General features: G+C 44.8%; 1 protein-coding gene across 3 annotated transcripts in view; it reads left to right on the forward strand.

The window, feature by feature from the left end:
• EDAR (ectodysplasin A receptor) overlaps positions 1-14,020 on the forward strand; it is a 350,911-nt gene that overhangs the window by 168,451 nt on the left and 168,440 nt on the right. The gene's annotated exons all lie outside the window — the stretch shown is intronic.

Below are 14,020 nucleotides of genomic sequence, written 5' to 3' on the forward strand. Positions count from 1 at the left end.
TTATCATGTTCTTGACATTTGTGTTTCATCTATGAAAAGATCCTATGCTTTGTTTTCTTAGACCTCCCTCCAGGCAGTAATCTAGAATTTAGGGTGTACCTACCAGATGTCAAAAAAGCAATGGATACGGTTGACCATGCAGGTCCATACACCTATGTAATTTCTCAAAAAAATCATTCCATCATTACCAGTTTGACTTTGCTGTTGCAAGATATGATTATCTGTACGCAAGTCAGTCTTATCTTTCCCCAAAAAAAGCAGTTTGGCCCAAATGGTCTGGCATAATACCTGCATGGATTAAAAAGCAATATCAGACACATAATTTTCAGTGGCGGCTGCCACAAACAAAGGGTGGTGAGCCAGGTGGAGGTAACGCCGCAGGAGGAGTTGCATTGAGTGGGGGGGTTTAGTAATAATATATTAATTATAAAAAAGAACGTACCTGAAACCGTCGTCTGCCTCCTATGTCGTGTCGCGGCCCCTCTCCTCTTGCTGGTCCCAGCAGCCCCTGGGACAGACTCCCATCCAATCACCGTGCTGCAGAGCAGCACAAGGATTGGCCTGAGCAGGCTAAAAAGACACTCCGCTGTCAGGAGTCTGTGGGGTCTAAACCGAAGTGGGCATGTGTGGTTTTGGCCAACCAGCGACAGTGGGCCAAAACAAATATGCGCACTTAGGAAATGCAGATAGCACTTCTCTCCCCCTCCCATGCCTTGGTCCCGCCCTTCCTACAGCGATGGCTCAGAGCTGGCAATGAAAAAACAATGCTGGAACATCGTTTTATTTATTATTTGCTCGCTCTGAGCCAGGCAGTGGGGCGATGCTCCTCCCCAATGGCAGAGGAGTCTTCACTGATCATTTTGTACGTCATGCAGCAAAGACTTGAAATTTCGGTCATTGGGCTCAAATGTTTTGAGTTGGACTATCTTGCTCCCTGTGGGTATGAAGAGCTATGGTGAGAAGCAGAAATATCACAGCAGGTTTGATATCTTGCATGACGGTGTCACCCACTTTACCCTATTGCCCAAGAATAATAAACACATCACTGGTAGAATACTCCAGACTGAACAGTTTCAGCAGCTAGTTAAGAACCCAAGATCCACTCCCCATAGAATAACATTGTCTGTAAGACCCAATGTTATTTTGAACTGTAGGTCCTGGTGTCATTTTGGAAATACCAAAATTCCTGGCATGTCATACACGTTGTCCTAAAGGGCTTGGGTATCACTAGTCACCACCACCTCAGGTTATCTTCCGTAAGTCCTACTTCCTTCAGCAATGGAAAGGTGAAGCCTTGAAATCAGTGATTGCCTGTAGCCAATATGAATTCCTTAGGGTTCTATTGCATCTTATCACTGCCACAAAAGGAGCAGTTACGACTTAGCTACTTGCTTATGGAAGACTGCATGGGAGTACTTGCAACCACAGGTAAGTGGAGCTTCAGTGCCCAAGTGCAGCATGCTCGGAACCCCTATCTGGCCCTAGCCCTCCAAATTATGAGGACTGATCCGGTCCATCACCTAGTGGTGATTGGCACTGTCTTAAACATCTTAGTGGTGCTGAATTCTTTTCTGTTAGCTAATTTGCGCACAACACATGAAAACCAGGCTTTGATTCACCCTAAATGGGAAATGTTAATAGATGGACGGTGAATGTATTTTGGTCCCAATCATGAAAAGTTATACAATATAATATTAACCTAAAAAATATTGTGGTACAAATCTATCGTTGTTAAAATATCCACACCCAAAATATCAACTTTACATACATGTAATGTAAAAGTAAAAGAATAACTACAAATTACGAACCAAAATATCAATATTACATTGGTAAATAACCTATATAAATGGAATTAAAGTTTATTGTTATAAAAAAGCACATTCTTTTTTCAAATTAATACTTTTAAAAAATATACAGAACATATAAAGAACTTATTAACAATAATTGAAGTTTTAAAGAATATAATTCGTAAATGCAACTTTAAAATGTTATATCTGAAACATTCTCTAAAATACTGCTGACCTACTGGCTAAAAATGTGTACAGTTCCAAAAACTGTTTGTGACATGTTAGTACACTCATCCTCGCCTAAATCTAGCAGAGCAATTTGAGTGGGTTTTGTATGCGCCCAGCACTTCTGCTTTTCCCCAGGAAGATTACAACTAAAGGTGGGTGGTATCACTTAAATGTTCATATGTTTACATATGTTTCTGCTTGCATCCAACATCCTCTAATTTCTCCTGGTCCTAATAAACCATACTTCCCCAGTCTACACCTATATTGTATAGGATGTATAGCATGAGAAAGCCACAGTGATCATCATGAAAAATACCTATTCAAAATCCGAAATTAAATAATTGCCATTTACCAGCTGGAACATGAGAAAAGTCAATCCCAACTGGTTACCCCAAAGTCCCGTTTGAAAGCCAAACTTAAAGGGGGAAGCTTTGACTCTTTACCTGAGCTTCAAAGCTGTTTTTTTAGTTTTTGGAATAACCAAACCCCATAAAATATCTGTCAATCATTTTTATCTGGCAGCATATAGTTATGTTCCTCTTTATTTATTTTGTATTTTATTTATTGAGTTTTATGTAGCGCAAACTTGACCTGCGAGCATCAGAGCTCTTCACAGAGTTAGCAGCAAATACTTGAGGTACATTTGGGGTAAATGCAGATACACAATGACAGAGAGCAACGAGTTTTACGTTTCATGGTTCGCTTAACATGCTCCATCCATCCAACTAATTGTGTGTAGACCAAAAGCGTTTTACAGTTCACCATATATATTTTATCCTACAAATATTCTTAACTGTTTCTACCGTGTAATGTGCCTTATTTTTATACTGGTCTGAACTACAGGCCTATTTTGCCAATAAGACCGCCGATGATATTATGAGATTTATCAACTACAAAAAACAGTCCTTCTGGATCACATCAGGTAACTGAGCATTACTTGGAAGCTTAAACCTATGCCACCCTTAAAACTATTACATACCACAGTAGTGCAATCCTGTAATCCCTCAGGAGACTGGGTAAATATAATCCTGGACACAAAAGCTCCCAAACGAATCATTCAAATAGTAGAATAAACAAATCATTCAACGGCTGGATCGAAGGAAGGGTACTAATTGCAACCTCTCCTAAAAAAAAATCTTACAAGCCTGTACATGGAATTACCTGTATAAAAAGGAGTACACTTTTTATAAAGTAACACATACAAAAAGATTAACTGAATTTTTCAAAACTGAAAAGGGAGAACAGAACTAATTGGAGCACTAAGATCAAAACATAAACAAAATGGGAAACAAAATAAGAGGCAAACAATTAAAACTATGACACATAAATGAAAAATTCTTCTAATAAATGAAAGGGTTAGGGCTCATAAAATCCTGCATTAAATGTTCAATTGGCAATTTCCAATTGACCACAGTGATGTGGAACAGGCTTACATTTTCAGAAGACAGTTTTCACTGTTCTTCTTCATTTTTCTCCAAACTTTGTTGTCACCACAAGGGAATCCTGTAAGGCTGTTATCAACTTTTCGATCTGTATATCGTGTCTTACATTTTATTCCGGAAAATTAATCTCTCTCCTTAACCCATTTGAAGATATGTTTCACGTGAGAAGGAACCGATTCTCAAACTTTCTTGCGCACCCCAGAACTACTTATACATTTTACGTGTGCAAAACAAATTCTTTGTGAGGGCAGATTCCTATTCCTGATTTACAGAATAAAGAATAGTGGAATTTTACCCAGGAAAATAGATGAAAATAGATTTACTCTTACCAACATAATGGGTTAGATAGGGGTGGAAGGGCGTGGAAGCGCGTGGGCTGGCAAGATGGGCAACAAGATGTAGTCGTCGGCGGCTCCAGTCCCGACGGACCTAATCCTGCATAAGCCTGGTGCCCCACTGCTGCATAACGGTAGTGGTACAGAGAATTTAGCGTAGCACTGGGCCCCCTGATGGATGTGGGCTTCCGAAATCGTGGGAGCAGAGGCTGTATTCGACAAAGACAGGGTGTGGGGCTAGGTCAACCATTCTGTGGCCTGGCGCGGCCTAGCTGAGCCATGGTGCTGGGAGTAAACCTGTCGGCAGCCCTCTTGTCTGGAGGCGGGGGACTGCAACACAGACTGCATTGGTCAGCTGCTGGCCTCCCGATTGCAGAGCAGGCTCTGCTGGCCTGAAGAGTGCATCTCTGGGGTCTTTCCCATTAAGAGGCTGGAGGGGGAGTGCCCTGCAAAGGACATGGGCTGGTTGCGAGGCCGCTGAGTAGAAAGAGGCCAGGAGGTGGCATGAGCAATCGCGGCGCCCAGACGAGGGTAAGTGAATGTTTACTGGTCCTGATTGCAGACCCTGGGCCCCGGTAAACGGAGGTGGTCCTGGCCATGTGTGCGGGGGCAAGTGGGACTTGGCCCCTGGCGGGCCTGTGGAGCCAGGCTTGTGAAAGTGGGTTGTGGGACAGTCACCCGCTGAACTCCTGTGTTGTAGCCGGACAGGTCGGATGGATAGCCAGTTAGGACTGAGTTCTGGGGCCCTGTGGACTAAGCTGGGGAGGCTGCTGGGCCTTAGTGAGACATCACCAGCCACAGGTGGGGAGTCTGGGGGACAGCCATAGGGGCATCCGGGGATCCCGCCTGGGGGGAACATATAAGTGCTGTGATGTGATGTAGAGATTGGGAGGAGTGCCCTGGTGACTGGCTACGGCTCCTGAACTGCATCCCCTTAACTGTGCAGAGACTGGACTGGTGGGTGATGGATGGGAACCCTGGCTGGTGAGGGCCAGATAACCGCAGTTGTGCATGAACTTCATTGCCCTGCTTGTGCTCCTGGGGACCCCTGCTGTGTCCGCCTCACACCTTGGTGGCCCCTGGTGATACCTTGGAGCAGTGTGCCGTGGCACATGATGCCTGCTGGGGCTGATCCTTGCAGGAACGGAAGCTTATTCTAGCCCATTGGTAGCAGAGCACTTGTGTGTGAGGGCCAAGCTGTGGCTCTTAGGGCAGTGAACCATGTGGAAAGAGAAGCCTGAATGATCGCACTCCAGCAACGCTATCATGCAGTATAGGGTGTGGAATTGAATAAAATATCTACTTGTACATGGGGTCATTTGCTTCATAAATCTACTTGTCTTGTAACAAAATCCACTTGTCCCTTTTGTACCATGTGATGCGGCAACAAATTATGTCAGCAATCTCATTAACCCCTTCGACGCTAATGACAAGGTCAGCTCGTCATGGGCGTTACCTGCGCTGCGCGCATGACGAGCTGACCTTGTCATGTAACGAGGGTTTTTACATATCGCAGCGCACAGCGGGAAAACCCGCTAGCGCGCATGCGGTTAAAGAAGAGCTCTGATATAGCCTCTCTGATTATGCCAGGGCTGATATCATAGTAGTGTTTGATACTAGCAATTTTCTTATGTAGCCACGTTTTTGCAGATCTACATACTGGGGCTGAAGGTAGTGGTAAGCAATAGTTCCAGGGCTGGAATGCCCTTTTGAGTCTGTGCAAACCCACTTACTAGCATGTTTTACGGGTTTTCACTTACTCTTCTCTAATCTTTTCCCACACTGAGAAAAGTTGGAGATTTACTCTGGAGAATGGCAGACATCAAACTTCTTCCAGAGTTGGGAAAAAAGTGATTGGATGGAAAGTGAACTTACAAACACTCAGGTTTTTGCATGAGCAAATCTGCACATGTATATTTTCTCATGCTAAAATGCAGTTCACAAATATTTTCTAGAATTACTATTCCTTGACCTACTTCTGTAAATTCTTGCGAATTCATGAGAGCTGTATATCTGTACTTAACGCAAAGACGTGTACCATTGCTGCACTTTTGAGACTTCCTTTAATAATTGGGCCCCATAGTAGGTCCGGCATTAACCATGACCTTTTGTGTTTAGTAAAATTCTGTCCCTCTATCGGCTGGCTTCACTGTGAGTGATAGCATTCTGCTGTTTCACAATGAGCATATTGGCACACAAAGTAATTTTGTTCAGTACCAGGAACTACTTTGGCAATGTGTGTTTTTTGAGACCAAAAACTAATTTTGCTTTTGCCAATGTTTATTATGGTGAGGGCTTAGCACCTCCCACACCAAAACCATGCCATAAAAAGCCACACACTGACAAAACCAAAAGGCTGACCACCAATTTCAGAGCTACTGGATTTGCCAGTGCTTGGTTATTTCTGTTTTCTATAATCTTATAGAAACTGGCTACATTGATTTTCCATTATGAATAGTTTTAGGAAATACTAGCATACATTAACATATTTTACTAAATGATGCTGTAAAGAAATAGTACCTATACGTTTACAGCAGTTTAGGTAAATGTTTTTTTCCTACTTGCATTTTTTTGGGAACATTTTGAATCCTCAATCTTGCTTTCAAGCTTCTGTAAATATTTGCATCTAATCAGAGAGCATTGTGGGAGCATTATACATAGCCACATGTAGCTAAACTTTGAAAACGTTTGTATGTGTGTACACATTTTTATACTGGAACCACTGTCAGTAGTGCAGTCTGAATTAACAACATTTTCTTAGAGTGCTCACCCTAATAGTAAAGGCTTTGCATTAATGAACCATAAATACAAGTGTGAACCGAATTAACCGATGGATACAAATATTATCTTAACTGCAGACAATGCTCTCACTTGATCCATAATGTGTTATTGTAAACTGGCACCCAAAGGGTTTTGCTGTAGAGGTCTGGGCCTACTCTTCCCAAGGACTAAATACACTCGAAAACGCTATAGGAATTCCACATCCCTGAATGTACACCATGCCCAGGCAGCAGTCTCAAAGGATCACCCAAAGGTTGGCACGGAGTTTGGTGGATGCACAAAAGAAGAGGAGGAACGTTCTCCAGCTGAATTGTTGGCAGCTATCCAGGGCTCACAGACTGTGCTTGTACGAAAAATGGAGACTATGTCTATAGATGTCAACTTACTTAGGTCTGACCTGCTGCGGAAGATGACAGCAGCGCAAAGCAGTACTTACAGTCTGCAGGGGAATGTTACCGCCCTAAAAGAACAATTATCCATGATGGTTACTGTTACTCGGGAAATGGGGGTTGCAATAACATTCAACTGGAACGATGGGTGCGACAGCAGCTCTGGCCACAGGGCTCTTGGATTTCTTCATGGTGTAGAGGGCTCACAAGGGCACTGGTGCTGCCCCCTCCACCGGTTGCCCCCGAGGGCCATCATCACTAAGATCCTGAATTATCGGGAAAGGGATAGCGAGGTGCTAGAGCTGAGGAGGTGCCAATGTTTGACAGCAGTAAAATAGCCATTTAACCTTTACCATACTCTGTAGGTGCATGAACAGTGAAAGTCTTTACTTGCTAGAAACCAAAAACTGTGTGGTCTACAGTTGAAATATATGCTGTTGTACTCTTCAAAACTGAAAGTAATTTCTCAGAAAAAAGAGCACTTCTTCGAGCATTGGAATGAGGTCTGGGAGTGGCTGCAGCTGTGGGACAAAACTCTGGCTCACAAGTTAGGGGAGTGCAGCAGCTCAAGGTCAGGCACTGGACCTTTCTGTGGTTCTTGTGGGGCCTCTTCAGGGAGGGTGGGCCCTCTGAGGGTGCCAGGGCAGTTTTACCTCGAGTCACAATCCAGGAGAATGGCACCATGAAGGTGTTGGTTACTGATGTCCCCCAGTCACTTGAGGGGGTGCCTTCCGTTTCCCCCCAGCTGGTCAGACATTGTACCAGACACAATGTTAACTGTTTAATGCCAGGCTAGTCCCATTAGCGTGCTCTTGCGCACCTTCGATATGTGAACTTAGCCTTGGAGACGGGGACGAACTGTCCTGGATCCTTGACTACATGCCTATGGTTCAGAAGCCTCAGGAGGGACCTATGGGGGTGTATTCTTGCATAATTTAGCTTTTTGATGTGCATCATTGTTTATGTGAGAGTATCGCTGAATGTATTCTCCTCTATGGGCCTCCATGTCTTCATTGTGGTGGGTTGGTACAGGTGCAGCCTATCTGGGGCACGCATGTTCTCATTGCAGAGGTCGGTTTGGATAAGAGTTGTGTGTTGGCGGATCTTTCCCTTTTGGACAGGTAGGGGATGCTGTGTTGGTGCTGGCACATACTTGGTGGGCATACGTAGAAACTATGTTTTACTATGTTTGTCCGGGTGTGGGGTGTTCCCCATTGTGGTAGCATTGATACAGAGTACGTTGTTGCAGCTAAGTTGGGTTGTTACAGTACTGCAGGGCACGGGAGGGATCCCCACATTCCTGAACTCTGTATAGGGGACATGAGTACAGACTCTTGACATGAAATGTCTGCAGGTTGGGGTCATACGTTAAGCAATATAGGGTGCACTCCTTCCTGAGGAGTCACATAATTAGCATAGCCTGCATACAGGAGATACATTTGGATGATCCTGAAGCTGAAAACGTAGCGAAGTAGTGGAAGGGGAAGTTATATCACACATTATACTCTACATATAGCAGGGGAGTGCTGGTCTGAGTGGCCCCAGGAATGCCCTTCTCTCTTATGCGGAGGATAATGTCGAAGGTTGATATACACTACTTTGGAATATGCTGGATGGTAAGGCCATATCTCTGATCCACACTTATGCACCGAATGTGGAAGATCCACACTTTTATTTTTTTACAAAACACAAGATCTGATTAGTCAGGATGTGGATGTGCCTCCGCTTTGGTTGGTAGACTTCAATTGTGTAGATTGGGAACTAAACTGGCTGTCCTTAAGATTGAACACAAAACCTCAAATGACATCAGCCTTGTGGACGATGATGCATAATTTGGGGCTTTCAGATGCCTTTCGTTCACTCCGGACGCTGCACAAAGCGTACACCTGCCACTCTCTTACACATAATACTTTCAGTAGACTGTATGGAGTATTGGTAGCCAGGATTTCCCTTGACAAGCAGGCAGGTGTGTCACATTTGGCTAGGTTCTTGTCTAATCACAGCCCTGTATGTTGCATGTTGAAGTGAGGGAGGTGGGCAGCAGAGAGACGAGTGTGGCAATTTCCAGTGGATGTCTTGGAGTACGTAGTGGTTAGGGAGGCACTGCTACAGGCACTGGCCAACTACATGGGGCATAATGGGTGCACAGCGCCTCGTAGCACCACCAAATGGGAAGCCATGAAGGCTGTGTTGAAAGGGCATTGTATGGGACTGACTTGTGGGGTTTGGCCACAATTGTAGAAAGCACAGCACACAGATGAGGCTGGCCTGGCTGCTCTGAGGACACTTGTGTGTGCAGTCACATTGCTGACATGTGGGACAACTTGGATAGATACACATTAAAATGGCACAGACAGAGGCTCCGCAATGAGGGCGATAAGTCGGGCAGGCTTTTGACTTGGATTTTGCATAGGGATTCATTACCCCTATCTCCCATTCCATTGATGCGAATTTCGTGATGGTGACTTCACAGACTGCCGTTGTGGCCACTTTCCAGCACCACCTGGTGGGTTCTATAGGGCAATGGTGAGCTGTTTAAGCCACATTTTCCACTCCATATCCCTCTGGAGGAGGTTCTTCTGGCTTTAAATAAGAGTGCGGAAGGGAAGGCACATGGTCCAGATGGGGTACCAGTGGACACGTTTAAAGCCATGTGGGAGTTCTGAGGTCTTATCTTGACTAGGGTACTTAACACAGCTGTTAAGGGTTCGTGTCCCACTTCGTGGGCCATTTCAATCATAGTTCCAATATTTAAGAAGGGGAATAAGTCCAACCTGAAATGTTATCACCCTATTTCCTTCCTAGACTCTTCAGTCAAACTGATGGGTAAGGTCCTGTTGCAGAGACTGGAGGACTGGGCTGAGACTAATTCCACCATATCAGAGGCACAATTTGGGTTTAGGAAAGGTCGGGGGACAGTAGAGCAATATATAAACTTAGATTTGCTCCTATGGAAATACACCAAAGCTAAGGTTGGGTCCCATTATTTATGTTTCGCTGACCTAAGTAGTGCCTTTGACTTCGTCAACTACTCAATACCTTAGTCTACTCTGACTTCTCAGGGGGTTCTGTCGAACATAATCAGTTTCTTTGCACGCCTATATGAAAATCTATCTGCCACAGTGCGGTATGCCCCAATTGGAGAATGTTCCCCTTTATTTAAGATCAAGAGGGGAATTAGGCAGGCATGTGTGTTTCCACCATTACTGTTCTCTCCATTTATTAACAGTGTGGAGGGTATTCTCCAGAATCTACATGCCAACGCACCTATTGTTGGCGGATGCTCGGTCTCAGTTTTATTGTAAGCTGACAATGCTGTCCTTCTGTCATGAGGCACAGGGTCAAGACTGAGAGGGGTGAGTGTCTGAAAAGTTTCAGCGCTCCGGCCATCATCGCCTTGTGTTTGCTTTGTTTGCCTTAAGTTGGCAGGATTCAAGCTAGCCTGGCCGATCAGGGGTTTTACCTCGGTACCAGTCCCAGGATGCTTGTTTCCGGTCCAGGGAAGACCTGTATTGGCAGTTCGGTCTGGACTGTTCCCATGAGGCACAGGGTCAAGACTGATTTGCATATGGCTGAATCTGAACTGTGGTGGTGAAGTGAGCTAAATAACAATGATGGATTCAACCCAGATCTGTGACTGGGGGTGAGTGTTTGAAACGTTTTAGCGCTCCGTCCATCATCTCCTTGTGTTTGCTTTGTCCTTCTATGAAGGACACATGTCAAACTACAAAAAAATGATTGACACCTTTTGGAATTTTATGGCATCCATGAAATTGAAGAATAATAAGGCAAAAGCTTTTTTGAAGGTCCGTGAGAAAAAAGGGCAGAAATGTACGACCTTTTATATTTCGGGTATACCGATTCTAAGCAATAACACCTTTTGTTATTTAGTTTTTTTTTTCACGAATAATGGATCTTGGGCCAAACAGGTTTTAAATATCCAACTGAAAATGAGCAGAATATGCAACGGAGCATTTTGGTTCTCCCATAATATTGGCAGCCATGCAGTTGAGGAATTGGTTGAAATATATAAAGCGAGAAGTTTATCGGTCTCTACTTACTGGAGAGGACTATGGGGCTATATGTTTAGCAAACCCCTTCAGATGGAGGTGACCCGCTTCCTAAAGCGTCTGTTGTGTGTACCTGGATCCGCTTCATCCTTTATAGTTCACAAGGTGAACTGGGCTGCACTTTCTGGAGGACACATTAGCACTAAAACCCCTGCTACGTTGGCAGTCCAACTGGGCAAAAACGGAAACCAGTTTTACTAAGTCCATCATCTCAGATTGCCTAGACCAAGACATGAATTTAAAATCTTTTGGTTGTCTTTTATTAATTACTTCTAAAGTCTATTGATTGACTCACCAGTCTTGAGTGATCCTGAAAGTAGCCTTTCAGGAGAATGTAAATGTAAATGTAGTTGAGCTTATATAGCGCACAGCTACCCGCAGTGGGTTTCCCGGCGCTTGCTTAGGGAACCCTTCCTGGTATTCCCCTGTGAGATAGCAGGGTATCCACAAGGTGAAAGTCAGGCATCCCTCTGCGAGGGGCCGTTGTAGAGATTAAGCAAGCTAGTGCCCAGAGTCGCAGAGTGTGAACCCGTGAGTCGAGGAGGCACCGGGGCGAGAATTATCGAGTCCGTGGAATTTTTAGCCCAAGACCCTGCCTTTGACCCTGCCAAGGTGGGGAATTGAACCCTGGTCCAGGACCGATCTCAGCTTCCGGGTCTGCTGCCTCTAACCCCTGAGCCACACTTCTCCACTAAAGTTTAAAGTTTAAAGTTATGGTTGAGATTAGGGCAAGGTTTAAGGTTAAAGAAAGATTAAGGACTGCGAATACGGTTATGCTAATTGGACTAGTTTGTAGGATTGCGGTTGAAATGTATTCGTTAGAGACTTTGTGGTGCTTTTAGTCCATTTAACATTATTAAAAATGTTAATTATTGTGTTGTTTTGGTATTTATAGGAGAAAAGGGTAATTAAGGCTTCCTTTATGAACTACAGCCATTAGTATCGAATGTGTGAAGAATTTAGGAAGCATACAGCTGCCTCATACATATCGTATGATTTGCCCGAGGGTTGCCAATTCTACTTCATCTAGGTGAATCTGGACATCGCTTTGTTTTAAGCAGATTGCGGTTGGGCACTGCCAACCATCTAGTTGCCTTCCCCGACATGAAAAAATGCCCAACAGCTACGACTTCTTGCCCTTGTGATAGTGTGTTGACAGAAAGCACACAGCACGTTATTTAATTTTGCATTTTTTATAAGTGTTTGAGGAGAAGTTACCTAAAAGCAATTTTTATTGCACAAAACATCAGAGATTATAAAGTTGCTATTCTCTATATATTTACACCCGAGAATCCTTTTGTATGTTTTGATACTGCAATATACATATGGGGAGCTATACATCTTAGGAACAATATTGTACTGTAGTGTACTTTAACAGGGATAACTTGATTATTTTGTTATCCTTTTTATGTAGCTGTCTTTTATATTTTGTATTTACTGACGATGTGTTTTTATGAACTTTTATGGCCATTGTAATTGTGACAAATAAAGATTTTGAATTGAATAGTACAATACCGAAGCAAGGTGGCGATATATCAGACCCAGCACCATACCATCCGCCCACAATGATTCACATAGATGTGAACATTTTATATAAACTTTTGGCTAACTGCCTGAGTCCTTTAGTGGGGAGCCTGGTGCATTGAGGACCAGTGTTGGTTTATCCTCAGTCACAACATGAGGATGCGTCTGAGATGATTCATGCATGTGCTACATGGATAAGGAAGTGATGAAGGTCTCAAGTGACATAGAGAAAGCTTTTAATACTATGAACTGGTGGTATTTGCATGCAGTATTGCAGGTCATGGTATTTGGGCTCCACTTTTGTGTCCAGGAAGGTGGATGTTGGTCGGACAGCTGGGTATTGGGGAGAGGTACCAGGCAGGGTTACCCACTGTCACCCCTTTTGCTTCCCTTGGCGTTCAAGCCCATGTCTATATGAGCCCGCAGGGTCCTGTGTTACTGTGGTATATAGATGGGGGCTGCGCTGCATATTCTGTTGTGTGCGGACGATGCTCTGTTCTATTCAGGGCCCCAAGGAGTCTCTCAGGGTCTTGTTGCGACTCTTGAACAAGTTTGGTGAGGTGTTCAGACTGTAGATCAATCAAAAAAAGATGTTACTGTTTCTGTTAACAGCTTTGGTGGGGCCCCAGGGGTATGCTCACCGGAAATTGGGCTGAGGTGAAAACTTGACCATTTTTGATACTTGGGCATGATTGTTACGCATACCAAAAAAAAGCAGATGCGGCACAATATTGGAAGGGTGCTGGACTTGTTGAATTCCGTGGTGGCTTTTTTGGACCACTTTGGGGTCTATTAGGATGGCTGACAGATGGCCCGCCGCCCGGGGCCGGTGGCGGACATCCGCCCGCGATCGCAACCCGGAAAACCGCCGGTCCCATTAGCATGGCGGTGATGACCGCGGCGTTTGAGAAAATCCACCTGCCACTTTTCCTCCGGTAACAGTCCGCACGCCTGCCTGGCAGGCGGAACTAGACCGCTACATTGGGGATGGTACAGGGCCAGGCTCCGCCAGCATGATTATGATGCCGGTGGTAGCCAGCCTTTCTGCGGCAGAGGAACCGCAATGGAAAGGCATACGGAGAATGTCTCTGGGAGCCCATTGCGGGCCCCCAATGTGGTTGGGGGGTGTGGGTGCACTGGGGGGTACCCCCCTACATGTCCCTGTACCAGGTGGCAGGCACCGTGCAGTGCCTGCCATGCAGTGCAGGGATATGCATGACATGCTCCTTTTCACATCGCGGCGGTGCTGCTGGCAGCAGTAACTGCCACAATTTTAATGCCCGCGATCGTACCGCCACGGTCAGATTTCGACTGCGGAGCATACTAATTGGACCAGCGCTTATGCCGCGGTCCTTGTGGGTGGTCTTTTCCTGCTGCCATAGTGATTTTCTGACCGCCATCCTAATAGACCCCTTTGCCTCTTGCACTTATGGGTAGAGTAGCCATCTCTAAGATGGTGCTTCT

This window comes from Lissotriton helveticus, chromosome 8, assembly GCF_964261635.1.
Source record: "Lissotriton helveticus chromosome 8, aLisHel1.1, whole genome shotgun sequence".
Classification (NCBI taxonomy): Eukaryota; Metazoa; Chordata; class Amphibia; order Caudata; family Salamandridae; genus Lissotriton; species Lissotriton helveticus.